Here is a 27,368-nt window from a genome sequence, read left to right as displayed (position 1 = left end):
TAGCTGCAGCATTTTGCACTCCCACCAGCAGTGATTAAGTGTTCCTTTTTTCCGCATGTGCTCCCTAAGCTTGTAGTTTTCTATTGTTTTTTTTTTAATGGTGGCGATTCTAGTAGGTGTGAAATGACATCTCATTGTGGTTTTGATTTGCATCACCCTAATAGCTCGTTATATTGAGCATATTTTCTTGTGCTTTGTAGCCATTTGTAAATCCTTTTTGGAGAAATATCTATTCAAGTCTTTTCCCATTTTTTAATTCGGTTGTTTGTCTTTTCGTTGTTGAGTTGTAGGATTTCTTTATATATTCTGGATATTAAACTCTCATTGGATATGTGGCTTCCAAATATTTTCTCCCATTGAGTAGGTTACCTTTTCACTTGCCTGACAAAGTCCTTTGAAGCTAAAAGTATTTCGTTTTCAAGAGGTTCCATTTATTTCTTCTTTTATTGCTTGTGCTTTGGTTGTAAAAGTGTAAGAAACACCACCTACAACAAGATCTTTAAGATGCTTGCCTGTTTTTTATTCTAGGAGTTTTATGGCTCTACCTCTTATATTTTAGTCTTTGTGTTTCAGGTTAATTTTTGTATAAAGTGTGAGATAGGAATCCTCTTTAACTCTTTTGGATATTGATACCAGTTTGCCCAGCGAGATCTGTTGAAGAGACTGTTCTGTTCCACTTGAGTGGGCTTGGCAGCTTTGTCGAAAATCAATTGACCAATGATATGAGGGTCTATTTCTGAAGTTTCAATTCGATTCCATTGATTAATATATCTATCTTTATGCCAGTACCATGCTGTTTTGACCACAGCAGCTTTGTAATATGGTTTAAATTCAGAAAGTGTGATTCCTGCTACCTAGGTCTTCTTTCTCAAGATGTTTTTGGCTCTTTCAGGCCCCTTGCAATACCAAATAAATCTGATGAATGCCTTTTCCATTTCTGCAAAGTATCTTTGGAATTTTGATCAGGATTGTGTTGAATCTGAAAATCAATTTGTGTAGAATTTACATCTTTAAAAAAATTTTTTTTTATTGTGAGAGTTTATTTACAATCATTGAAAGCATATGGTTCTGTAAGCCTTACACGTAATCACAGGTCCTTAAATTCACAACATACCTATATTTCAAGACTTAATAGTAGCCCATTATCTTCAAAAGTAATTGTCAACTATTTTTTTTTTCAACTTCCAGCACCTTTTATTTTTCCTAGAATCTAGATACAATACTCATTTACTCGATTAATATACACGTAACTACACAAAAGTATTCTATATCCAACACATGGTCTTTATTACAGAAGTTGGCCTAAGGAAGCTTATAAACATTACAAATTACCCTCTGCTTTTCCATACTAACCAAGGCTGCAACCAACAAAACACTGCATTTTAGTAAATGCTTTAAACAGCTTAAGTCACGTCCTGATCCCTTCCCCTTAGAGGCGGGGGAAAAAAAAACCTTAGATTTTTGTCCTAACAAAACTTTACCCTGAACCATCAAATTTCCGCAAATGGAATACCAGGAATAGGTTAAGTCTTTTGCCTAAGCAATTCAAGGCTGATCTTTCAAAAGAAGACACAGGTTTCTCATTAAACTTTGTTTTAATGGGTCTCAAAATTCTGTGACAGATTTTTGGTCGTTGTTTCCATTTAAAAAGTACTGATTTTAAAAACTAATAACTTAAAACTGCCACATGAAAACAAATGGTCCACAAAACATTCTTTTCCTTCTGAAGGTTTTACGATGCATTGTTATCATTAACCAGTCTTTTACTATTAAACTTAAATGGCCAATTGAGACAAACAGTTCTGAGACCGTTCTTCCACCACTGATTAAGACTGGGGTGGCAGGTGTTATGGGTAATATTCATTTAGCTTTCTGAGCTTTCTGGGCAGACTTGGTGACCTTGCCAGCTCCAGCAGCCTTCTTGTCCACTGCCTTGATCACACCCACAGCAACTGTCTGTCTCATATCACGAACAGCAAAACGACCCAGAGGAGGATAGTCAGAGAAACTCTCAACACACATGGGCTTGCTAGGAACCATATCAACGATGGCAGCATCACCAGACTTGAGGAATTTGGGACCATCTTCCAACTTCTTGCCAGAACGGCGATCAATCTTCTCCTTCAGCTCGGCAAACTTGCAAGCAATATGAGCTGTGTGACAATCCAGCACAGGTGCATAGCCAGCACTGATTTGACCTGGATGGTTCAGGATAATCACCTGAGCAGTGAAGCCAGCTGCTTCCATTGGTGGGTCATTTTTGCTGTCACCAGCCACATTGCCACGACGAACATCTTTTACAGACACGTTCTTGACATTGAAGCCCACATTGTCCCCAGGAAGAGCTTCACTCAAAGCTTCATGGTGCATTTCAACAGACTTGACTTCAGTTGTAACGTTTACTGGAGCAAAGGTGACCACCATGCCTGGTTTGAGAACACCAGTCTCCACTCGGCCCACAGGCACAGTACCAATACCACCAATTTTGTAGACATCCTGAAGAAGCAGACGCAAGGGCTTGTCAGTTGGACGAGTGGGTGGCAGGATGCAATCCAGAGCTTCAAGCAGCATGGTTCCACTGGCATTGCCATCCTTACGGGTGACTTTCCATCCCTTGAACCAAGGCATATTAGCACTTGGCTCCAGCATGTTGTCACCATTCCAACCAGAAATTGGCACAAATGCTACTGTGTCAGGGTTGTAGCCAATTTTCTTAATGTAGGTGCTGACTTCTTTAACAATTTCCTCGTATCTCTTCTGACTGTAAGGTGGTTCGGTGGAATCCATTTTGTTAACACCAACTATTAGTTGTTTCACACCCAGCGTGTAAGCCAGAAGGGCATGCTCTCGTGTCTGCCCGTTCTTAGATATACCAGCTTCAAATTCACCAACACCAGCAGCAACAATCAGGACAGCACAGTCAGCCTGAGATGTGCCTGTAATCATGTTTTTAATAAAGTCTCTGTGTCCTGGGGCATCAATGATGGTCACATAGTACTTGCTGGTCTCAAACTTCCACAGGGAGATATCAATGGTGATACCACGCTCACGTTCAGCTTTTAGTTTATCCAAGACCCAGGCATACTTGAAGGACCCCTTTCCCATCTCAGCAGCCTCCTTTTCAAATTTTTCAATGGTTCTTTTGTCGATTCCACCACATTTGTAGATCAGATGGCCAGTTGTGGTGGACTTGCCCGAATCTACGTGTCCAATAACGACAATGTTGATATGAGTCTTTTCCTTTCCCATTTTGGCTTAAGATGTAGTGATGGCTTTCACGACACCTGTGTTCTGACGGCAAACCCGTTGCGAAAAAGGTGTCAACTATTTTTTCATAAATATATTAAGATGCCTTAGCATTCATTATTTTTACAATATTGAACACAAACCAAGATTTTTCTACAAATGACACCGCTTTCCAAAAAGTTTAAAATACATCGCAGAATAATGTGATGAGAAACCAAATAGTTTCATCACCAAAAAGTATTTTACCTTTAAGAAATGTTGTGCAGTATTTGCTTTTAAACCTGACTTTTATGCTAGATTTCAATTGTATATAGGCTTTAAAACACACCAGATTTAATCCAAGTCATTCTTATTTATGCAATATACTGTTATGTGTGACCAGTTATCATATATACTGTCATACATTGCAGAAATGGGGAAAAAAGGCAATATTTATGACAGACAAAAAAATTAATAAGAGACAACTGACATTGCCTTCGTTTTCTGCAAAAATCACCACTTCCTTCTACCTTCTTTTCTCCATTTAATGGTAGAGAATTGTCATCTTAACTATATTTACTCTTCTAGTCCATAAACATGGAATATACTTTCATTTATTTAGTTCTTCGATTTCCTTTAATAATATTTTGTAGTTTTCTGCATATAAGTCCTTTATATCCTTAGTTACATGTATTCCTTAGTATTTGATTCTTTTAGTTCCAATGTGGATGCCTCGTTTCTTTATCTTGCCTAATTCATCTGGCTAGAACACACAATGTTGAATAAGAGTGGCAACAGTGGGCATCCTTATCTTATTCCTCATCTTAGAGGGAAAGCTTTCAGTCATTCACCATTGAGTATGATGTTAGCTGTGGGTTTTTCATATATACTTTTCATTGTCTAGAGAAAATCTACCGTTATTTTTTTTAGGTATTTTATCAAGAAAGGATGAAGGATTTTGTCAAATGCCTTTTTTTGCATCAGTGGAAATAACCATGTTATTTCCTCTTTGATTTGTAAATGTGGTGTAGTACATTAATTGATTTTCTTGTTTTGAACCATCCTTGCATACCTGAAATAAAGCCCACTTGATTGTAGTGTATAATTCTTTCAATGTGCTGTTGGATTCTATTTGCAAGTATTTTGTTGAAGAGTTTTACATCTGTATTTATTAGAGAAATTGTTTAGTAATTTTCTTTATTCATAGTCTTTTTCTCTGGTTTTGGTATAATGCTTATGTTGACTTCATAGAATGAGTTAAATAATGTTCCCTTCTCTTCAATTTTTTGGAAGACTGAACAAAACTGGTATTAATTCTTCTTGGAATGACTCGTAGTATTCACCTGTGATACCACCTAGTCATGACTTTTATCTGTTGAGATATTTTTGATGATTGACTATTTCAGTTTCTTTACTTGTGGTTGGTTTCTATGAGGTCTTCTGTTTCATCTAGAGTCAGTATAGATTGTGTGTTTCTAGAAAATTGTCCATTTCATCTATGTTTTCTATTTCGTTGACATAGTTATTCATAGAATCCTCTAATGATCCTTTTTATTTCTGCAGGTCAGTAGTAATGTTCCCCCTCTCCTTTCTGATTGTATTTATTTGCATCTTCTCTCTTTTCTTTGTCCATCTAGTTAAGGGTTTGGGAATTATATTGTTCTCAAAGAACCATCTTTTTGTTTTTGTTAATTCTCTCTTTTTAAATTCTCGATTCCACTTATTTCTGCTCTAATCTTTGTTGTCTTTTTCCTTCTACTTTGGTGTTAGTTTCCTTTTCTTTTGCTAATTTCTCCAGGTGTGCAATTTAAATCTTTGATTTTAGCTCTTTCTTTTTTAATGTAGGTGTTTATGCCTATAAATGTCCCTCTCGACATTGCCTTTGCTGCGTCTCCTAAGTTTTGATGTGTTGTGTTCTTGTTTTCATTCATCTTAAGATATTTATTGATTCCCCTTGTAATTCTTTTTAACCCACTGCTTGTTTAAGAGGGAGTTGTTTAGCCTCCATGTATTTGTGAATTTTCCAGTTCTCCACCTGTTATCGATTCCCAGCTTCATTCCATTATGATCAGAGAAAGTGCTTTTTATAATTTCCATCTTTTTCAATTTATTGAGACCTGTTTTGTGACCTAACATATGATCTACCCTGGAGAATGATCCATGTCACTTGAGAAGAATGTATAACCTGCTGTTTGGGGTGCAATGTTGTCTAAATGTCTGTTAGGTATAGTTCATTTCTCATATTATTCAAGTTCTCTGCTTCCTTATCCTATTTTTAGATGTTCTGTCTGTTGATGCGGATGATGTTTTGAAGTCTGCAACTATTAGTGCAGAGACATCTATTCTCCCTTCAGTGTTGCCAGTGTTTGCCTCATGTACTGTGGAGCACCTTGTTTCGTTATATAGATATTTATTAATGTTATTTCTTCTTGGTAGATTGCCCCTTTAGTTAATATATAATGTGTTTTGTCTCTTTTAACTGTTTGTATTTTAAGTCTATATTGTCTGATATTACTATAGTTACCAAAGCTCTTTTCTGGTTACTGTTGTGTGGAATATCTTTTTTTACTTTCAACCTATGTGTCCTTGGGTCTAAAGTTAGTCTCTTTTAGACAGCACATAGATGGATCATATATATTTATTTTTTACTCATTCTGCCAATCTTTGCCTTTGGATTGGGAGCTTAATCCATTACGTTTCATTATTATTCCCATAAAGGTAGTTGTTTCAGTTTGTTAAAGCTGTACCAGAAATGGATTGGCTTTTACAGTGGGGATTTATTAACTTACAAATTTACAGTTCTAAGGCCATGAAAATGTATCCAATTAATGCATCAACTGGATGATACCTTGACTCTGAAGACAGGCTGCTGTCATCCTTGGTTTCTCTGTCAGAGCACATGGCTGGTGTCTGCTGATTGTTCATTCCTGGGTCTCATTGCTTTCAGCTTCTGATTCCAGTGGCCTCTTCTCTGAGATTTGGTGGGTCTTTTCTTAGTTAGTCTGTCTGGGGCCTTTCTTACAAAGTTCTCTGGGTGTTTCCCTCTCTTTTATCCTCATAAAGGACTCCAATAAAGTTAAGACTCACCTTGAATTGGGTGGGCCACATCTGAATTTAAACAACCTAATCACAAGGTCCCATCCACAGTAGGTCTCCCATCCACAGTAGGTCTGCAAACACAAAAATGGATTAAAACAGCATGGCCTTTTCTGGGGTTATACCAGCTCCAAACTACCACACCCTACCCTCTAGACTCCAGAAAGACATGTTCTTTCCAAATGCAAAACAGGTTCATTTCATCACAATATCACAAAAGCTTAAATCATTTCAGTAACAGTATTAAGTATAAAGGCTCATCAAAATAGTTACATGTGTGGTCTGTCATAAGGCAAAATTGTCCTCCAACTGTTCACCTATGAAACTTAGAAAAAGTTATCTGCTTCCAATAAACAAATGAGGACAGTCACAGAATGAACATTCCCATTTCCATAGGATAAGATTGGAAGGAAACCGGGGGTAACTGGACCCAAACAGTTCCAAAAAACCCCAGGGCACACGTCATTAGATTTCCAGGTCTGAAAGTCACCCATAGAATGATGTTTTATCCTCAGGGCTTAAGAGTGTAGCAGCATACATACACCCCCCCACACACCCCTTTCTAAGGGCTTGCAGAAAGCCTTACTCTAACCACACACTGCCATAAGAGCTCCAATATCTGCCAGCATTGGGGTCATCATTGGTTCTTAGCTTAATAAATGGCAAGGCACATGGCCCCATCTCTTGGTCTCTCACTTCTCTCCTGGGTTCTGTTGATGTTCACCTTCTGGCTACTCCCTTTGTCTTCCTCTCTGCTGGATTTTATTCCAGTTACAAATTTCTTCAGTGATACGATTTAAGAATCCTTCCTGATTAAAGTAGGCCATGCCTTAGGTAAAGTAACCTCATGAAAAGGTCCTACTTCCAATGGGTTTACATCTACAAGAATGGATCAGGTTTAAGAATATATCTTTCTAAGATAAACGTAGCTCCAAATTACCAGATTTACCATATAAAATTAACAATGAACTTGATTCTATCTACCAAAAATTCTTTTGGATTAAAAAAATATCTTCTTAAACTTAAATTTCATTATTTTATAGAGAAATTGTGGCTTACAGAACCACCATGTATAAACTACAGGATTCCCATATACTGTCTTATTATTAATATTTTGCATTTGTGTGAAACATTTAAGATCGATGAAATCATATTTTATTAACTGTACTGTAAACGATGGTCCATGGTTTAACTTGGGTTTCACTGTGTTGTGCAGTTTATGGATTTTTTTATGCAATTTTATTGAGATTTATTATTTACTCACATACCATATAATTATCCAGAGTGTACAATCAGTGGTTCACAGTATCATCATAGAGGTGTGCATTCATCATCATAATTGATTTTTGAACATTTTTATTGCTCCAAAAATAAAATAAAATAAAATAAAGATGAAAGTAAAAAGGACACCCAAACTATCCCATACATCCCATGCCCCCATATTATTTATTTATTTGTTTATGTACTTACTTATTTTGTTGCTCATCTGTCCGTGTACTAGATAAAGGGAGTGCCACTCACAAGGTTTTCACAGCCACATGGTGACACATTCAAAGATCTATAGTTATACACTCATCTTCAAGAATCAAGGCTATTGAGGGATCAAGAAGAGCTTTTGGAAATGCAGAAAAGGCACTTAAAGCCAGAGGCAGACTCCTGCAAGGATACTCATTCTGGGAAGATGAGCCTTGATGATGGTTTGGAAAGAGATGATATTCTTCCCACAACGGTATTACAGGAGTGAGTTCTTCCAGGAGATATTCTTCCTAACTGTGACTCACATGGACCAGGGAAAGACTCCATGATCGATGAATGGAAAAACCCCTATGAATGCAAGGAATGCAAGAAAGGTTTTAACAGGAAGTGGAAACTCGTTTGACATCAGAGGATTCACACTGGAATGAAGCCCTACGAATGCACTGAGTGTGGGATGGTCGTCAGCCAAAGCTCAACCCTCATTAGGCACTGTGCTACTCAAACTGGAGAGAAGCTATACAAGTGCACTGAATGTGGAAAGACCTTAAAACACAGGTCATACCTCATGCAGCACCTTCCAGTTCACACTGGTGAGAAGTCCTATGAGTGTAGTAGATGCAAAATCACTCTACTTTTATTTGGAATAATAGGACCCACACGGGAGAAAAACCCTTTGAATGCAAAGAATGTGAGAAAGCCTTTAGCAATAAGGAATACCTAATTCAGCACTACATCATCCAAAAACTGAAGAGAAGCCTTATGATTGCGGGAAGTGTGGGAAGACCTTCAGATGCAGCTCAGAACTCACAGAACCAGCGGATTCACACTGGAGAGAAGCCCTATGAATGCATCCAATGTGGGAAAGCTTTTCACTGAGTGCAGACCTCATTCAACACTCTGCCATCCATGCTGGGGAAACACTTTACAAGTGTTTTGACTGTGGGAAGGCTTTCAGGTGCAGGTCACACCTCATACAGCACAGTCAGATTACACTTGAGAAAGGACCTGTAAATGCAGTAATGTGGCAAGGCCTTCATCTGCCACTCTGTTTTTGTCTGGTGCCAAACTGGTGCCAACCCTTTTGAGTGCAGAGACTATGGGAAAGCCTTTTGTCACAGCTCTTTCTTAACTATGTGAGAAGTCACATTGCAATGAAAGTAAGAAAACATTCAGCCTCACCTCAGCACCCAAGGAACTTCAAAAGATAGTTCCTTTATCTCTCCAGTATACTGGAGAGAAATGTGGAGAGGCCCTTTACCAGCGGGTCAATTTCCATCAACATCAGTGAATTCATACTGAGGAAATCTCTGCTTATAACTGCTAAAGACAATCTATAGCCAAATGAAAAATCTTATTTGCCATCTGAGAATTCATATCATAGTCATAAGTGTCATCACTGTAAGAAAGCCTTCTATGATAAATCATGACTTATCATCTGAAGAGTCATATTAGAATCTAACCTCGCTGGGGCTTTACATTACTTATGAGAAAGCATACAAAGACATAGCCCCTGATTATTATGAACCCATAAATACCTCCAGCCACCAATCTCTCCTTGATTTATACTGGAAAGCCAACTCAAAAATATTTTTTGAAAGAAAGAGAGGAGGAGGAGATGGTGTAGAAAAAAAAGAGAATCAATGTAAATGCTTTCATGAGAGTCTCAGCATCTTTCTTTGACTTTTATATATATTCACTCCTATCATGTCTCTGGGGAGTTGAACAATTAAACTTTAAACAAACATTTATTGAACATCTTCTTTGTTTCCAACATCTCTAACCATGAGGAGCGTAGTTCTTTGTGAGAAATATTGAAGGCTTGAGTCATGAAGTATTTGAACCCATAAGAAAGTAGAATTCTGAAAATGCCATCATGTGACACTTATCTCTTATTTTATATCTAAGGAGAGAGGATCCACCTATGGATAACCATATTTTACTGTGTCATTTAAGACAGCTTGGTTTTTATTAAAAACAAATCACACACAGAAAATCACAACACCCTTAAAAAAAGAAAAGAACCAAGGCTATTGGATTACAGTTCTTTCCCCATTTAGGATGATGTTAGCTGTGGGTTTTTCATATATTCCCTTTATCAAGTTGAGGAAGTTCCCTTCTATTCCAATCCTTTAAAATGTTTTGAGGATTTTTGCATTTTCTTTTCTTGTAGTATCCTTTTCTGGCTTTAGTATTACTACTGGCTTAGTAGTATCTTTTTCTGGCTTTCCCTCTTCTTCAGTTTATTTGAAGAGTTTGAGCAGGATTGGTACTAATTATTTATTGAATATTTTGTAGAATTCACATGTGAAGCCATCTGGTCTGTACTTTTCTTTTTGGAGAGCTTCTTTGTCACTGATTCAGTCTCTTTCCTCGTGATTGGTTTGTTAGGGCGTCTATTGCTTCTTGAGTCAATATTGGCCATTCATGCTTTTCTAGGAAGTTGTTCATTTCTTTTCTATTGTCTGATTTATTAGCATTTCATTTATTTCAGTTTTGTTTATTTCTGCTCTAAGTTCCGTTATTTCATTCCTTTTGTTTGCCTTGGGGTTAGTTTGCTGTTTTTTCTCTAGTTCTTCCATGTGAACAGTTAATTCTTCAATTTTTGCTCTTCTTTTCTTTTTTTTGGGAGGGACTGCAAGGTACAGGAATTGAACCCAGGTCTCCCGCATGGAAGGTGGGCTTTCTAACCACTGAACTACCCATGCAACCCTCTGCTCTTCTTTTTCAATACAGCCATTTAGGGCAATACATTCCACTCTCAGCACTGCCTTTGCTATATCCCATGAGTTTTGATATGTTAACTTTTCATTTACCTCGAGATATTTACTGATCTTTCTTGTAATTTCTTCTTTGACCCACTGGTTGTTAAAGAGTGTGCTTAAGAGTGTATTTGTAAGTTTTCTGACCTTCTGCGTGGTATTTATTTCTAGCTTCATTCCTGAGATAGTGTTTTGTATAATTTCAGTATTTTAAAATTTATTGAGTCTTGCTTTGTCACCCAAAATATGGTGTATCTGGGAGAATGATCCATGAGCACTTGAGAAGAATGTGTATCCTGTATTATTATAAAACAATAATATTTATTGAAAATCTCTGTTTCTTTTGACCTCTGCCTAGTTGTTCTATCCATTGATGACATTGGTGTACTGAAGTGTCCATCTGTTACTGTTGCGGTGTCTACATCTCCTTCAGTGTTGTCTGTGTGTGCCTTGTGTATTTTGGGACACTTTGTGTTGGTGCATAAATATTAGGATCGTTATATCCTTTTGGTGAATTGTTCCTTTTATTAATACATAGTGTCCTTCTTTGTCTCTTTTAATTGTTTTACATTTGAAGTCTAATTTGATATTATTATAGCTACCCCTGCTCTTTTATGGTTGTTCACACATATTTACTGTGAAATATCATTTTCCAACCTTTTGCTTTTAACCTATTGTCTTAGTTCTAAAGTGAGGCTGTTGTAGTCAGGGTATTTATGGTACTTGTTTTTTAATCTATTCTGTCAGCCTATGTCTTTGGAGAATTTAGACCATTAACATTTAATGTTATTACTGTAAAGGAAGTACTGTAGAAGTACTTCCTTCTACAGTTTTGTCTGTTGAATTTTACATACCAAAAAATATCTCATTTTTTTAACCCTTCTGATAGTCTTCATTTCTACACTCTTCTTCAGTTCTCTCTCCTGTTTTTTTTCTATCTTCCTGTAGCACTTCCTTTGGTAATTCTTGTAGAGCCAGTGTCTTATTCAGAAACTCTCTTAATGACTTTCTGAAAATATTTAAACTTTCCCTTATTTTTGAAGGACACTTTTGTGAAATCTTGGCTGGCAGTTTTTCTCTTTCAGTATCTTAAATTTATCACTGCCTTCTTGCCTCTGTGCTTTCTGTTGAGAAATTGACATATAGTGTTATTAGACTTCCTTTGTACTTGATGGATTGCTTTCCTCTTGCTGCTTTCAGAATTCTTTTTGTCTTTGACACTTGACATTCTGGTTAGTAAGTGTCTTGGAGTAGGTCTTTGTGAATCTGTTCTGTTTGTCACATGCTGTGCTTCTTGAGTCTGGCTGGAATTTTATGTATTTCATAAGAGATGAGAAATTTTCAGCAACTGTGTCCTCCTTCATTCTTTCTGCCCCATTTCCCTTCTCTTCTCCTTCTGGGACACCCATAATATGTCATTTGTGTACTTCATATTGTCATTTAATTCCTGAGACCCTGCCCGTAATTTTCCATTCCTTTCCTTATCAGTTCTTCTGTGTGTAGGATTTCTGATGTTCTGTTCTCCAGCTCACTAATCCTTTGTTCTGCCTCTTCAAATCTGCTGTTGTAAGTCTCCATTTTGTTTTTCATCTCTTTTATTGTGCCTTTCGTTTCTATAAGTTTTGCCATTTGTTTTTTCAAGTTTTCGATTTCTTCTTTATGGTCACCCAATATCACGTTTATATCGTTCATGTCGTATCTTCCCTCAACACATTTGATTTTTTGTATTAATTTAGCATGTTTGTTTGAAAATAATTTAGTTATTTCAACTCCTGTATTTGAAGTGTTACTTTGTTCCTTTGACTGTATCATATCTTTATTTCTCCTGGAATGACTCAGAATTTTTTGTTGGTGTCTTGGCATCTGATTTCCTTGCTTAGTTTATTCTTCAGATTGTTTTCACTCTTTTACCCAAGGTTTTCTTGTTGATTGGCTTTTTTCTCCATTTTTTTTGTTTCTGGTTTGCATTCAGTTCATCTAATTATAGACCTGTAGCATAGTTTCTATTCAACTGTTCAGAATTTTTCAGCTGTTGTTCTTCTGGGCCTACCCTGCCTAAACAAAACCTTCTTTTTTTCAGGATGGTCTCCCCACATTATGATCGACCCCAGTCAGATTTTCCCAGGCAAGACTGGCCTAGGTCTCAGTAGGAAGATGTAATCCATATCAAATTTCCCTGGTGATGAGATGCTGCATGTTGTCAGGGATTCCTGTGAAGCCTCAAGACTCTGGTTTTCCTATCTTTCCAAGCAGTTGGTACTACTCAGTCTGTAGAACTCACCTGCATAAAGTGCTGTAGCGTCTTTGTTCTGAGCAAACCCTGTACCTGCTAGGTGTGTGACTGAGACAGAAGCTGAGGTAGAAATTGGGCTTAGGGCTTAGTCCTTGGCATCTGAATTATCTGATTAAGGACTGCCACTTAGCTGCTCACCCTCCCTCCCACCCTCTATTCTTGGGGAAGATAAGCCCTTCCAGAATTATCTTCTTCACCTGATTTGTTAGTTTGTTTCTCAGACCTATCTTAACTTCATCCTTGCTTGGGTCAGGGTTGATAATTGAAAATGCCTTAGCCTTTCTGTAATGAACTATTGAGACTAGTTGTATTAGTTAGGGTTCTCTAGAGAAACAGAATCAACAGGGAACACTCAAAATATAAAATTTATAAAAGTGTCTCACATGACCGCAGGAATGCAGCGTCCAAAATCCACAGGGCAGGCTGTGAAGCCTACGATTCCAATGGAGGGTCTGGACGAACTCCACAGGAAAGCCTTGCCGGCCAAAGCAGGAAGAGAGCCTTTCTCTTCTGAATCCTCCTTAAAAGGCTTCCAGTGATTAGATTGAGTATCACTCATTGCAGAAGACACTCCCCTTGGCTGATTACAAATGGAATCAGCTGTGGATGCAGCTGACGTGATCATGATCTAATTCTATGAAATATCCTCATTGCAACAGACAGGCCAGCACTTGCCCAACCAGACAAACAGGTACCACCACTTGGCCAAGTTGACACATGAAGCTGACCATGACAGTCCACTCCTTGTCAACTTGGCAGCTATATACATCACCTTAAACCATACCCAATTTCTAAATAAAAAACACATATTTTTCTTTCATCTAACAATATTCAACTGTCCTGCATATAACTGGAAACACAGTAACTCTCTACAGAGGTTTCAAGTCCTTGGCTACTATTCATTCTTAAACTTGATATCTTACAACTTAAATAATATAACAGGTACAAAACAGCACCACAGTCCTTGTTTCTGTAACTGATCACGTGGTCATAGTTCATATTTATCACTACCTTCTTCCACTACCCATTTCATGTTCCCTTTACCCTCAGCAAGCACTTTAGCTGGCCATGGTTCTTTGCCTGGTGGGTTGACCCAGACCTTCATTCCTGAAGTTTCAGACCCTTTTGGTAGTCCTCTCTTTTCCAGTGCTTTTAATCACAGGGCATGGTAGTATGAAAAGACACCCTAGGGGATGTCCTATATTCCAAGAAAACTCTTCTTTACCTCCATTATATAGTTGCAGTCCTATGTCCCCCTGATAGTCAGGGTCATTTACCCCAGACAGTAATGCAGTCCCCTTCCTGGCTTGTTGATCCAGGGGCATGAATAGTGACCAGGTGGCAGTCTTAGATTCCAGTTCAATGGAATCATTGTTGTTTCTCCTGGTGGAAGCACTCCCCACTTTGGAACTAAAACCTGCAGCCCAGCAGAGCTCAGGGTCGCAGGGGCAGGAAGCAGAACTTGTCCTAGTGAATCACTAGGGGTAATAGTGAGTGGTGCCACTCCGATTTCCACCCCTTGATTACTGGACCCATGGATTCTGGCTATGAGAGAAACAGCACCATACAGCAGACACTGATTCAGAGCATATACAGCTTCCTGGAGAATATTACCCTAGCCTTTCAAGGTATTGCCACCTAGTTGGCACCATAATTGAGTTTTCAAAAGGCCATTCCACCATTCTATCAATCCAGCTGCTTCTGGATGATGGGGAACATGGTAAGACAAGAGAATTCCATGAACATGTGCCCATTCCCACACTTCATTTGCTATGAAGTGTGTTCCTTGATCAGAAGCAATGATATGTGGAATACCATGACAATGGATAAGGCATTCTGTAAGCCCACAGATAGTAGTTTTGACAGAAGCATTGTGTGCAGGGAAAGCAAACCCATATCCAGAGTATGTGTCTATTCCAGTTAGAACAAATTGCTGCCCCTTCCATGAAGGGAGTGGTCTGATGTGATCAGCCTGCCACCATGTTAGCTGGCTGGTCACCTCGGGGAATGGTGCCATATCAGGGGCTGAGTGTAGGTCTCTGCTGCTGGCAGATTGGGCACTCAGCAGTAGCTATAGCCAAGTCAGCCTTGGTGAGTGGAAGTCCATGTTGCTGAGCCCATGCATAACTTCCATCCCTACCACTGTGACCACTTTGTTCATGAGCCCATTGGGCAATGACAGGAGTTGCTGGGGAAAGAGGCTGACTGGTATCCACAGAACGGGTCATCTTATCCACTTCATTATTAAAACCTTCCTCTGCTGAAGTCACCCTCTGGTACACATTCACATGGGACACAAATATGTTCGTTTTTAGCCCACTCAGAAAGGTCTATCCACATACTTCTTCCCCAGACCTCTTTGTCACCAATTTTCCAATTATGGTCTTTCCAAGTCCTTGACCATCCAACCAAACCATTAGCAACAGCCCATGAGTCAGTATACAAATGCACCTCTGGCCAGTTTTCCTTCCAAGCAAAATGAACAACCAGGTGCACTGCTCAAAGTTCTGCCCACTGGGAGGATTTCCCCTCACTACTGTCCTTCAAGGACACCCCAGAAAGGGGGTGTAGTGCTGCAGCTGTCTACTTTCAGGTGGTACCTGCATATCGTGCTGAACCATCTGTAAACCAGGCCTGAGTTTTCTCTTCCTCAGTCAATTCATTATAAGAAACTCTGCAAGAGGCCATAGCTCTGGTCTGGGAAAGAGAAGGTAACATGGCAGGAGTGGAAACCATGGGCATTTGTGCCACTTCTTCATGTAACTTACTTGTGCCTTCAGGACCTGCTTTGGCCCTATCTCATATATGCCATTTCCATTTTACAATAGAGTGCTGCTGCACACGCCCAACTTTATGGCTGGTGGGTCAGACAACACCCAGCTCATGATAGACAACTCAGGTGTCATGGTAACTTGGTGGCCCATGATTAAGCATTCAGTCTCTACTAAGGCCAAGTAGCAGGCCAAAAGTTGTTTCTCAAAAGGACGGTAGTTATCTGCAGCAGATGGTAAGGCTTTGCTCCAAAATTCTAAAGGTCTGCATCATGATTCTCCTATAGGGGCCTGCCAAAGGCTGCAGACAACATCTCTATTTGCCACTGACACTTCCAGCACCATTGGATCGGCTGGATCATGCGGCCCAAGTGGCACAGCAGCTTGTACAGCAGCTTGGACCTGTCGCAGAGCCTCCTCTTGTCCAGGTCTCCACTCAAAATTAGCAGCTTTTCTGGCCACTCAATAAATGGGCCGGAGTAGCACACCCAAATGAAGAACATGTTGTCAACAAAATCCAAAGAGACCAACTAGGCGTTGTGCCTCTTTTTTGGTCATAGGAGGGGCCAGATGCAGCAATTTGTCCTTCACCTTAGAAAGGATATCTCGACATGCCCCACACCACTGGACACCTAGAAATTTCACTGAGGTGGAAGCCCCTGTATTTTTGTTGGATTTATCTCCCATCCTCTGGCATGCAAATGCCTTACCAGTAAGTCTAGAGTACTTGCTACTTCTTGCTCACTAGGTCCAATCAACATGATATCATCAATATAATGGACCTGTGTGATGTCTTGTGGGAGGGAGAAACAATCAAGTTCCCTGCAGACAAGATTATGACATAGGGCTGGGGAATTGATATACCCCTGAGGTAGGACAGTGATGATACCACATCATTGCTTGAGAAGATAAAACATCCCCTGGTATCTGGTATGCAGCTATGGATCTGGTAAATGGTTTTCTCTCAATAGCTATTAGTAAGGACCACCAGAAACAGTTTGCTTTCAGCTGGCAAGTTCAGCAATATACTTTCACTGTTCCAGATGTGGTATCATTCCTTGAGCAAATCAATACTCAGTGATGTATTGATTTGCTCAAGGAATGATACCACATCTGGAACAGCAGTTACAATTGGAGTTACCACCTGATTGAGATTACGATAATCCACTGTCATCCTCCAAGACCCATCTGTTTTCTGCACAGGCCGAATAGGAGAGTTGAATGGAGATGTGGTGGGAATCACCACCCCTGCATCCTTCAATTCTTTAAGAGTGGCAGTAATCCCTGCAATCCCTCCGGGAATCCAGTATTGCTTCTCATTTACTGTTTTGCTGGTAGGGGCAGTTCTGGTGGCTTCCACTTGGCCCTTCCCACCATAATAGCCCTCACTGCCCGAGCTAAAGAGCCAGTGTGGGGATTCTGCCAGTTGCTCAGTATGTCTATACCAATTATACATTCTGGAACTGGGGAAATAACTACAGAATGGGTCCAGTGGGCCCCTGGACCCACTGTGAAATGGACCTGAGCTAAAACTGCACTGATCACATGGCCTCCATAAGCCCCCACACTGACTGGCGGACCAGAGTGATGTTTTGAGTCCCCTGGAATTAATGTCACTTCTGAACCAGTGTCTAATAATCCCCCAAATATCTGATCATTTCCTTTTCCCCAATGCACAGTTACCCTTGTAAAAGGCTGTAGGTCTCCTTGGGGAAGGCTTGGAGGAAGATTAACAGTATAAATTTGAGTCAGTGTAACAGGGTTCTCCCCCAAAGGGACCTGGCCTCCCTTTCATTCAAGGGGCTCTGGGTCTGTAAACTGTCTCAAGTCTGGAAATTGATTAAGGGGCCATGACTCTGTTTTTTTTAATTCAGGTTAGACTTCTGTTTACTTGACCTAGAACTCTTTTATTTATACAGCTCGAACAAGAATTTAGTAGACTGCCCTTCTTTTGTATTTCTAGGTACCCCATGATTTATTAGCCAATGCTGCAAATGTCTGCGAGTCATATAATTTTGACTCCTGCTTTGCGTTTGCTGTCTATTATAATAGCCATGTCTACCCTGTCTTTGGCGATTAAGTGCTGCCACCTGGCTTCTGCCAACTCGGGAGCCCATCATCCCCATTGTGTTTAAGGATTCCAGCTCAGTGACAGCAGTTTCTACAGTAATATCTGATCTACAGAGAAGTGCAACTACAGAGGTCTTCAGGGATGATGGTGCTAGTGACACAAATTTATTTCTCACTGTTCTGGTAAAAGGTGCATCCTCTGGACATTCCTGGGGTGTAAAAGCAGGCTTTGCATGATAAATCCACTCTAATATTCCAATCTCTCTAAGCCTCTGGATCCCCTCATCTGCATTATACCAGGGCAGTTCTGGCATTTCAACCTCAGGTAATGTTGCCACCTTTTGATCCACGTTTCAAACAACCATCCAAACAAACTGTTAATACCTTTTCTAACCCCTTGAGCTGTAACATTGAATGCAGAATCTCTGCTTCGTGAGCCCATATCATTAATTCAGCCTGATCCAGCCTTATATTCCTCCCTCCATTATGCCACTCCCTTAAAATCCATTGCTGTACATATTCCCCTGATTTCTGTCTATATAAATTGGAAAATTCAGAGTTCTTTTGGAGTATAACGTACCTCCTCATGTGTGATACTTTGTACCTCACCTTTAGGGGCCTATTGGGACTTTAATCTAGTTATAGGTCTGGAAGAAATGAGGGGTGGTGGGGGTGGGTCATGAAAAGAATTAGAAATATCTTCCAAACCATTTGCTTCAGGGCCTTCAGTTGCAGTTTCATCTGCTGAAACAGGATTAATCACTTTAGGGCTAATTCCTGCAGGAATTAGAATTGGGTGACCAGCTCCTCAAGGCAGGCTGGAGGTGGGGCGGCTGTGTCCTCAGGGCAAACTATTACAGGGTTATCTAGAGAAGACTCAGCATGACCTCAGGTTTCAACCCCATCCCGACATCATTATCAATCCATATGTCACCATCCCATTTTTCAGGGTCCCACTCCTTTCCAATCAATGCCCTCACTTTAATGGCAGGCACCATGCAACATTGAGATTTCAGTTTACATTGTAAAGGTGCTACTCTAACAATAAGATTCTGAGTCTGATTTTCAGAGATCTCATTGTATGGCTAGAGGAAATAAGATTTTCCTTCAGGATACTCATAGAAACATCTACATCTGTCAGACGGCACTTAAACTTCTTGTTTGAAACCTTAAGCCCATCGCCTTCACTCCTTAATGTAGCCAGGGTATCTAACAACCAGCAAACATTTCTATACCTCTTATTTCCACAGAACTCTGTAAAGTTGTCAAAAACATTGTCCTCCAGAGCCTGGCTTCGTACAAGTGAATTATTAGGAGAGTCAAATGGTGATATTTTAACTATCTCTTTTGCCAACTCACTCCATGGATTGGGAGTGTCATTCTGATTATGGGAATCAAAGTCCTTAGTGCCTCTGAGTACAGTCAGAGTAGAAAACCATTCATAAAAACCCATTTTTAAGATTCTGTTTCTTAAGAACCACTCCTGGTACCAAGATGTATTAGTTAGGATTCTGTAGAGAAACAGAATCAACAGGGAACACTCAAAGTATAAAATTTATAAAACTGTCTCACATGACCACGGGAATGCAGAGTCCAGAATCCGCAGGGCAGTCTGTGAAGCCTGCGATTCCAATGGAGGGTCTGGACGAACTCCACAGGCGAGGCTCACTGGCCAAAATAGGAAGAGAGTTCTGAATCCTCCTTAAAAGGCTTCCAGTGATTCCACTGAGGATCACTCATTGCAGAAGACATTCCCTTTGGCTGATTACAAGTGGAATCAGCTGTGGATGCAGCTGATGTGAACGTGATCTAGTTCTATGAAATGACCTCATTGCAACAGACAGGCCAGCACTTGCCCAACCGGACAAACAGGTGCCACCACTTGGCCAAGTTGACACATGAAGCTGACTATGACACTAGTTTTAAAGAGAAATAGAGGGAAAAGGAAAAAATCCCTTTTCATAGCCAGTCCCCAGCCCAAAACTTCACCTGTCAAAAGTCATACTTGGTACCTGACTCTGTGCCTTGGAACACAGCCTTTTTCCAAAATTCGGAACTGGGCTGACTCCAAAAGTCCCTCTTTCTCTATCTTTTTTTTTTTTTTTGTCAACCCTGTCTCTTGTCTGTTGAGAGAAACCTTAGGATTCCTTTCCTGCTTGCTACTGGTTTATTTGTGCTTGGCGTTATATTCAGCAGTCTAGATTTGTTCATTAAAACCTCAGTTGGACTTTCTTGAGCTGCCCTCCTTTTCTCCTAGCAGAGACCACCTCTTTTTCCTGTAGGGAAGTCTTTCCGACTGAGCCTGCTGTACCAGTGGGGAGAGGGACACCAGCCTCCAGAGTTTGCGGGCTTTATTTACAGTTCTATGCCAGTGATCTTGGCTATTCCACCTATTCCAGACTGGGTACAATGTGTCTGATCAAAAATGTCCCCCAAACACTTGTTTCAGACAGTTCCTGGCTTATTTACTAGCTGATCTATAAGACTAACTAAGTTCCACACTTCCACACTCTGCCGTTTTGCCCTGCTTCCAATATCTCCATGAACTTTTAGAAGCATTTTTATTTTACTGGATTATTGGATTTTCACTGATATTGCTTCAGATCTGAAGATCACTTTGGGCCAAATTGATGTCTTTATCATGTCAATCTGTATCTTCTGATCCATGTGCACCATGTATTTCTCCATTTATTTTGGTGTTTTTTATTTCTTTCATCAGTATTTTGTGTATTTCCACCTTTAGATCCTATATATGATTCTTTATATATATATACTGATTTCATTTTTTAGGAACTGTAGTAAATGTTATGTATTTTTTTCATTTTTGTTTCCCATTTTTCATAGTACATAGAAATGTAATTGAATTTTGTGCCTTGATCTTGTATCTTGAAATTTTATTCGTACTAGTTCTAGTGATTCTTTTAGATTCCTTAGATTTTTCTACATAGATATTCTTGTCATCTCTCACTAAGGACAGTTTTATTGCTTCTTTTATTGTCTTTATATGTGTGATTTCTTTTTCTTCCCTAGAAGTCCAAGACTTCTGGGACTATGTTAAATAGAAATGGTGGAAGTATTCATCTTTGCCTTATTCCTGTCTTAAAGGGCAAGCATTCAGGGTTTCAACAGTCAGTATAATATTAGCTGTAGGTTTATTGCACAAGTTTTTCTCATTTTAGAGATGTTTCCTTTTCTACCTATAGGTTGTTGAAAGCTTTTATCTCCTGAATTGTGCTGAATTTTTGTTAAATGTTTTTCAGATCTATTGTTGTGTGCATTTTCTTGTCACCTGTCATCTGTATGACGGACATGGTCTATATTGATTGCTTTTTAAAAAAATACTGAATGAGTCTTGCATTGTCCAGATAAACCCCACTTAGTTACGTTTATTATCTTTTTTCATATACTGCAAGATTCAGTTTGCTAATATATTTTTTGAGGCTTTGTTTGTGTTTGTGCACCCGTTCTTTATTTTAAAGCCAGTTTTTACCATTCTGAACTTAATATATAGTGTGCAATTTTTTTTCTTTAAAATGGTGTTTCGTTTTGGGCAGTTTTCCCTATATGTATCTGCTAGTAACTCATTTGGGGTGGGGGTAGAGGGTCATTGGTGTCTGCTTTTCTCTTAGGTTTTATAAATCTTTTTCCTTAAAGAATAATACCTTTGATCCCTATTATTCTTTTTTTTCCTCTTTAGAGGGAGCTCTGTTAGGAAATAGCATATTGTTGGATTCAGTTTTCTTTTAGTGGAAAACCAGTATTCCCAAGTTCACCTTAGTGTGTAGCTATTTTTAAGTTTTTTTGAGGATAGAATGCAACTTAGTATTTCACACGTGTTATAATTTTCAAGTTTACCTTTCGTGTATAGGCCTTTTGATGGAGTCAGAGAAAGGCAAAATTCCACTGGTTTCTTTGTTCTTTTGGGATCCTGGCAATGGAACTGTTAGTAGAAAAGCCCCAAATGATAACATTCCTTCTATTTATTATCCAGGAAATTAGTAACATTCCAGTATTTATTATTTATCTGAAAGGAAGGGTGATTGAAATGGAGCTCACCTTATTTCCTCCTTTTAAGCATTGAATTTTGAATTTGTTTTCTTAATACTGTTTATTTCCATTCTTTTTTTTCTCTTTAACTTATTTTATTGTATGGTATAACATATATACAAAGCAGAGAAATTAAAAAAGCAATAGTTTTCAAAGCACTGTTTGAAAAGTGGTTACAGAATAGATCCCAGAGTTTGTCCTGGGCTACCATATGATCCTCTCCTTTATTTCCTTCTAGCTGCTCCCAAATATAGGAGGCTAGAGAGTTTAAATACTTTTTTATTATCACAATCGACTTTTTTTTCCTTCTTTTTTTGTGAACAGTAACATATATACAAAAAAGCTATAAATTCTAAGCATAACACCACAATTAGTTGTAGAACATATTTCAGACTTTGACATGGGTTACAATTTCACAATTTTAGGTTTTTACTTATAGCTGCTCTAAAATACTGGAGACTAAAAGAAATATAAATTTAATGATTCAGCATTCATATTCATTTGTTAAGTCCTATCTTCTATGTATAATTCCATCATCACCTTTGATCTTTCCATACCTCTCCTTGGGTTTGTCTGGCCTATGGCAGTTCTAAATTTTTGATACTGGAAGGATCAGTTACTAATACGGGTTAGGAAGATGGAACTATCTGATGTTCTGGAGAGGCTGGGCTAGCTTTCAGGACTTATCTGGATCGGGGACCCTTCTGGAGATTGTAGGTTTCTAGAAAGTTACTCTAATGCCTAGAACCCTTGTAGAATCTTATAAGTTGTCCTAGATGTTTTTAGGATTCGCTGGAATAGTCCTGGTTGGGGGTTGGCAGATTATGATAGGTAGCAAGGTCTACCTGAAGCTTGTATAAGAGCAACTTCCGGAGTAGCCTCTTGACTCCATCTGAACTCTCTCTGCCACTGATACTTTATTAATTACTCTTCTTTTCCCTCATTTGATCAGGAGGTAATTGTTGATCCCGTGGTTCCAGGTCTGGATTCACCCCTTGAAGTTCTCTTTCATATCGCCAGGGAGACTTTCATCCCTGGATGTCAGGTCGTACAACAGGTCCATCAACATTCTTAATTTTAGATAATTTCAATGTTCCCAAGAGACAGAAATCCAGTAAAAACGCCTCACCAAATAGGAAATCTAAACCTCCTATTATCTCTTGCCCCTTACCCCATTATTCACCTCTGCTTTTGCTGTGATAGCACTGATGGTTTCCTTTTGAACATAGCTCTTAGTGTGCAATAGCAGTTTTCCCCCATACCCTGGACTTAAACACTCTTTATACAAGGATCATATCCTTGAAGTAATTCCTACAAGAACTCATTCATATTTCTAGTGTGAGTAAGTGGGACACGTAGGCCTATACAACCCCTTTCAACCTTCTTCATCTTCAATATGGTAATGTTACTTCTAGACCCACTAGAGAATCACCTTCGCTCCTATCTATTCCTTTACATTGGAGTTCAACCTCATTAGCAAACGGTTCACCCATCTCTAGCTTCTGTGCATCACTAAGTCCCTTATATTCTTTATTATAAGTCTCTGATTATACCTTTATGCTAATCATAAAGGTGAAATCATACAATATCTTTCCTTTTGTGTCTGGCTAATTTTGCTCAGCATTATGTCCTCAAAGCTTATCCGTCTTGTCATTTCCTTCAGGATATCATTTTGTCTTACTGCTGCATAATATTCATATTTTGTTAACCACTCATCTGTTGGTGGGCATTTTGTTTGTTTCCATCTTTTGGCGATTGTGAATAATGCTGCTGTGAACATTGTTGTGCAAATGTTTGTGTCATTGCTTTCAGCTCTTCTGGGTATATACCAAGTAGTGCTATTGCTGGGTCATAGGGCAACTCGATATTTCATGTACTAAGGAACCGCCAAACAGTCTTCCATAGTGGCTGCATCATTGTACATTCCCAGCAGCAGTGCACAATTGTCCCAGTTTCTTCACATCCTCTCCAATATTTATTGTTTCCCATTTGTTTAATAGCAGTCATTCTTATAGGTGTGAGGTGGTATCTCATTGTAGCCTTGATCTGCATTTCCCTTATAGCCAGTGAAAATGAGCATCTCTTCATGTGCTTTTGCACCATCTGTATTTGCTCTTCAGAAAAATGCCTATTCATATCTTTAGCCCATTTTATAATTGGGTTGTTTGTTCTTTTGTTGTTGAATTGTAGGATTTCTTTGCATATACAGGAAATCAAACCTTTGTTTGATAAATGATTTCCAAATATTTTTTCCCATTGAATTGGTTGCCTCTTCACCTTTCTCCTGATGAACCGTCCTTGCATTCCTAGTATAAACCCCACTTGGTCATGGTGTGTAATTCTTTTAATGTGCTGTTGGATTTGATTTGCTAATATTTCATTCAGAATTTTTACATCTATGTTCATTAGGGAGATTGGCCTGTAGTTTTCCTTTCTTATAGCATCTTTACCTGGTTTTGGTATTAAAATGACATTAGCTTCATAAAGTGAGTTAGGTAGAGTTCCTTTTTCCTTAATTTTTTGGAAAAGTTTGAGCCGGATTGGCATTAATTCTTCCTGGAATGTTTGATAAAATTCCCCTGTGAAGCCATCTGGCCCTGGGCTTTTCTTTGTAAGAAGATTTTTGATGATTGATTGAATCTCTTTACTTGTGATTGGTTTGTTGAGATCTTCTCTTTCTTCCTGAGTCAGTGTAGCTTGTTTGTGTGTCTACAGGAGTTTGTCGATTTCATCTAAGTTGTCTAGTTTGTTGGTGTATAGTAGTTCATAGTATCCTCTTATGATTTATTTTAATTCTTCAGGGTCTGTGGTAATGCACCCCTTCTCATTTCTGATTTTGTTTATTTTCATCATCTCTCCTTTTTCTTTGTCAGTGTTGCTTGTGGCCCATCAATTTTATCGATTTTCTCAAAGAACCAACTTTTGGTTTTATTGATTCTGTCTGTTCTTTTGTTCTCCCATTCATTTATCTGTACTTTAATCTTTGTTATTTCTCTTCTCCTATTTGCTTTGCAGTTAGTTTGCTGTTCTTTCTCAGGGTCCTCCAGGTTTGCTGTTAAGTCCTTGATTTTTGCTCTTTCTTATTATTTAATATAGGCATTTAAGGCAGTACATTTCTCTCACAGCACAGCCTTTGCTGCATCCCATAAGTTCTGATAAGTTGTATTCTAATTTTCCTTCATCTTCAGATAGCTGCTGATTTCTCTTGCAGTTTTTCTTTGACCCACTGGTTGTTTAAGAGTGTGTTATTTAATCTCCATATATCTGTGAATGTTTTCTTTCTTTGGGGGTTATTGAGATCCAGCTTCATCCCATTGTGATCAGAGAAAGTGCTTTGAGTAATTTCAGTGTTTTTAAGTTTGTAAAGACCTGTTTTGGGCCCTAGAATATGAACTATCCTGGAGAATGTTCCATGAGCATTGGAGAGAGTGTGTATCAGTGTGCTTTGGGTTGCAATGTCCTATGTATATCTGTTAGGTCTAATTCATTCATCAAGTTATTTAACTTCCCTATTTCCTTGATGCTGTTGGGTTGGTCTATCTATAGAAGAGAGCAGTGTACTGAAGTCTCCTGCTATTATTGTGGAAACATCTATTGCTTCCTTCAGTTGTGCCACTGTTTGTCTCGTGTACTTTGGAACTCCCTGATTTGGAGCATAAACATTTATGATTGTTATATCTTCTTGGTGAATTGACCCTTTAATTAGTATATAGTGTCCTTCTTTGTCTCTTATGATGTCTTTACATTTAAAGTCTATTTTGTCTGATATTAATATAGGTACTCCTTCTTTCTTTTGGTTACAATTTGCGTGGAAGATTTTTTCCATCCTTTCACTTTCAATCTATTTGTATCCTTGTGTCTAAGATGAGTCTCTTGTAAGCCACATATAACTGTATTATGTTTCTTAATCCATTCTGCCAATATGTGTCTTTTAATTGGTAACTTAGTCTATTAACATTCAAAGTTATTACTGAAAAGGCCTTTCTTGATTCTATCATCTTATCTTTTTTATTTTGTTTGTCAAATCTATATATTCTTTTCCCTCATTCTCTCTGTGTTCTTTAAATTACCGTTAGTGGTACTCTACAATTCTGTGTCCTCCTCCAGTCCTCCTTCTCCTGTCTTTTTTTTTTTTTAGCCAGCAGAACTTCTTTTAGTATTTTTTATAGGGCCAGTCTCTTGTTGACAAATTCTTTCAGTACTTCTTTGTCTGTGAAAGCTTTAATCTCTCCCTCAATTTTAAAGGACAGTTTCACTGGATACAGAATTGTTGGCTGGAAGTCTTTCTCTTTTAGGATCTTGAATATATCATACCACTGCCTTCTCAGCTCCAGGGTGCTAGTTGAGTAGTCTGAACTCAGTCTTATTTGATTTCCCTTGTATGTAGTAGATTGTTTTTCTCTTGCCACTTTCAGGATTTTCTGCTTCTCTTCAACATTTAACAGACTGATTAGTATGTCCCTTGGGGAAGACCTATTGGGATTTATTCTTTTTAGAGTTTTTTTTTTGTTTTGTTTCTTTGACTTGTATATTTATGTCCTTTATGAGGGTTGGGAAGTTTTCCTCCATTATATCCTCAACTACTCTTCCTAGCCATTTACTCCTCTCTTCTCCTTCTGGGACACCAATGATTTGTTTTATCTATCATTTCCCTGAATTCCCATTCATTTTTTCCCATATTTTTTGCCATTTGCTGTTTTGAGTCTTCAAAGTCAATTATCCTGTCCACTATAGCATTTATGCTTTCTTCTGTCTTAAATCTGTTGTTGTGTGCCTCTAGTATGTTTTTATTTGGTCAAGAGAGTCTTTAATCTCTGTGATGTCCGCTCTTTTTCTGTTTATTCTTTCAAATTCCTCTTTGTGCTCTTCTACTGTCTTCTTGATCTCCTTTATGTAATTTGCTACCCACTTAGTTTATTACGTAGCATTGTATGAACATCTTTAATTAGTTGTTCCAAAGTCTGTGTCTCCTATGCTCTTTTAATTTAGTTATTAGGAATGGCTATATATGTCTGCATTGTGATATGCTTAATGATCTTCTGCTGTCTTCATCACATGTAGATATCTTGATTGATTTACTTTGGGAGTTCATTTCCTTCAGTAGTCTAAGGCCTGTGTTTGTGGGATGGTTGTACACCAGGGAGCAGGGCATGGGATGGAGTACTCAGTGTGATGACTTGTTAAGGGCAGGTATGGGCGCAGGTTGAGGATGTTACACTGATGCTTGTAACATGGGCGCCCAGCAGCCAACAAGGATATAGCAGTGCGAGTGCACCAGTCTGGGGAACATAACCCTGGTGTATACTGGTCTAAGGCACGGGGCCCTTTGTGCGCATGTGTAGAGCTGTGGCAGCAGGTCGGTGTTACACCTCCGTGGATTGGGGGCAGATGTCACCTGGCTGTGCAGGTTAACACTTTCTCAAAGCTGGGAATTGAGGCTGAGGGATGTGCACATGTGCAGTTCTAGGACTGCTGTAAAATGCCATTCCCAAAGCTAAGTGGCGTGATTGGGGGCCCATGTACATGCATGGGCATGGGAGTGCCTTAAACAGATGTGCTGAGCTCACGGAGGCTGGGGTGAGGCTGTGCAACACTATGTGTGAGGGTAGGGGTAGCCTAGGTATGGAGGTT

At 39.0% G+C, this 27,368-nt stretch overlaps 1 protein-coding gene and 2 pseudogenes across 7 annotated transcripts in view; 2 read left to right on the top strand and 1 right to left on the bottom strand.

Annotated features, from left to right (window-relative positions):
• Positions 1-27,368, top strand: part of SBF2 (SET binding factor 2) — a 685,303-nt gene that overhangs the window by 271,367 nt on the left and 386,568 nt on the right. The gene's annotated exons all lie outside the window — the stretch shown is intronic.
• LOC143644676 (elongation factor 1-alpha 1 pseudogene) lies at positions 1,169-3,314 on the bottom strand (annotated as a pseudogene).
• On the top strand, positions 7,209-12,245 carry LOC143643925 (uncharacterized; annotated as a pseudogene).

Source organism: Tamandua tetradactyla, chromosome 8 (genome assembly GCF_023851605.1).
Source record: "Tamandua tetradactyla isolate mTamTet1 chromosome 8, mTamTet1.pri, whole genome shotgun sequence".
In the NCBI taxonomy this organism is placed as follows: domain Eukaryota; kingdom Metazoa; phylum Chordata; class Mammalia; order Pilosa; family Myrmecophagidae; genus Tamandua; species Tamandua tetradactyla.
This window is presented reverse-complemented; position numbering and strand designations above follow the sequence as displayed.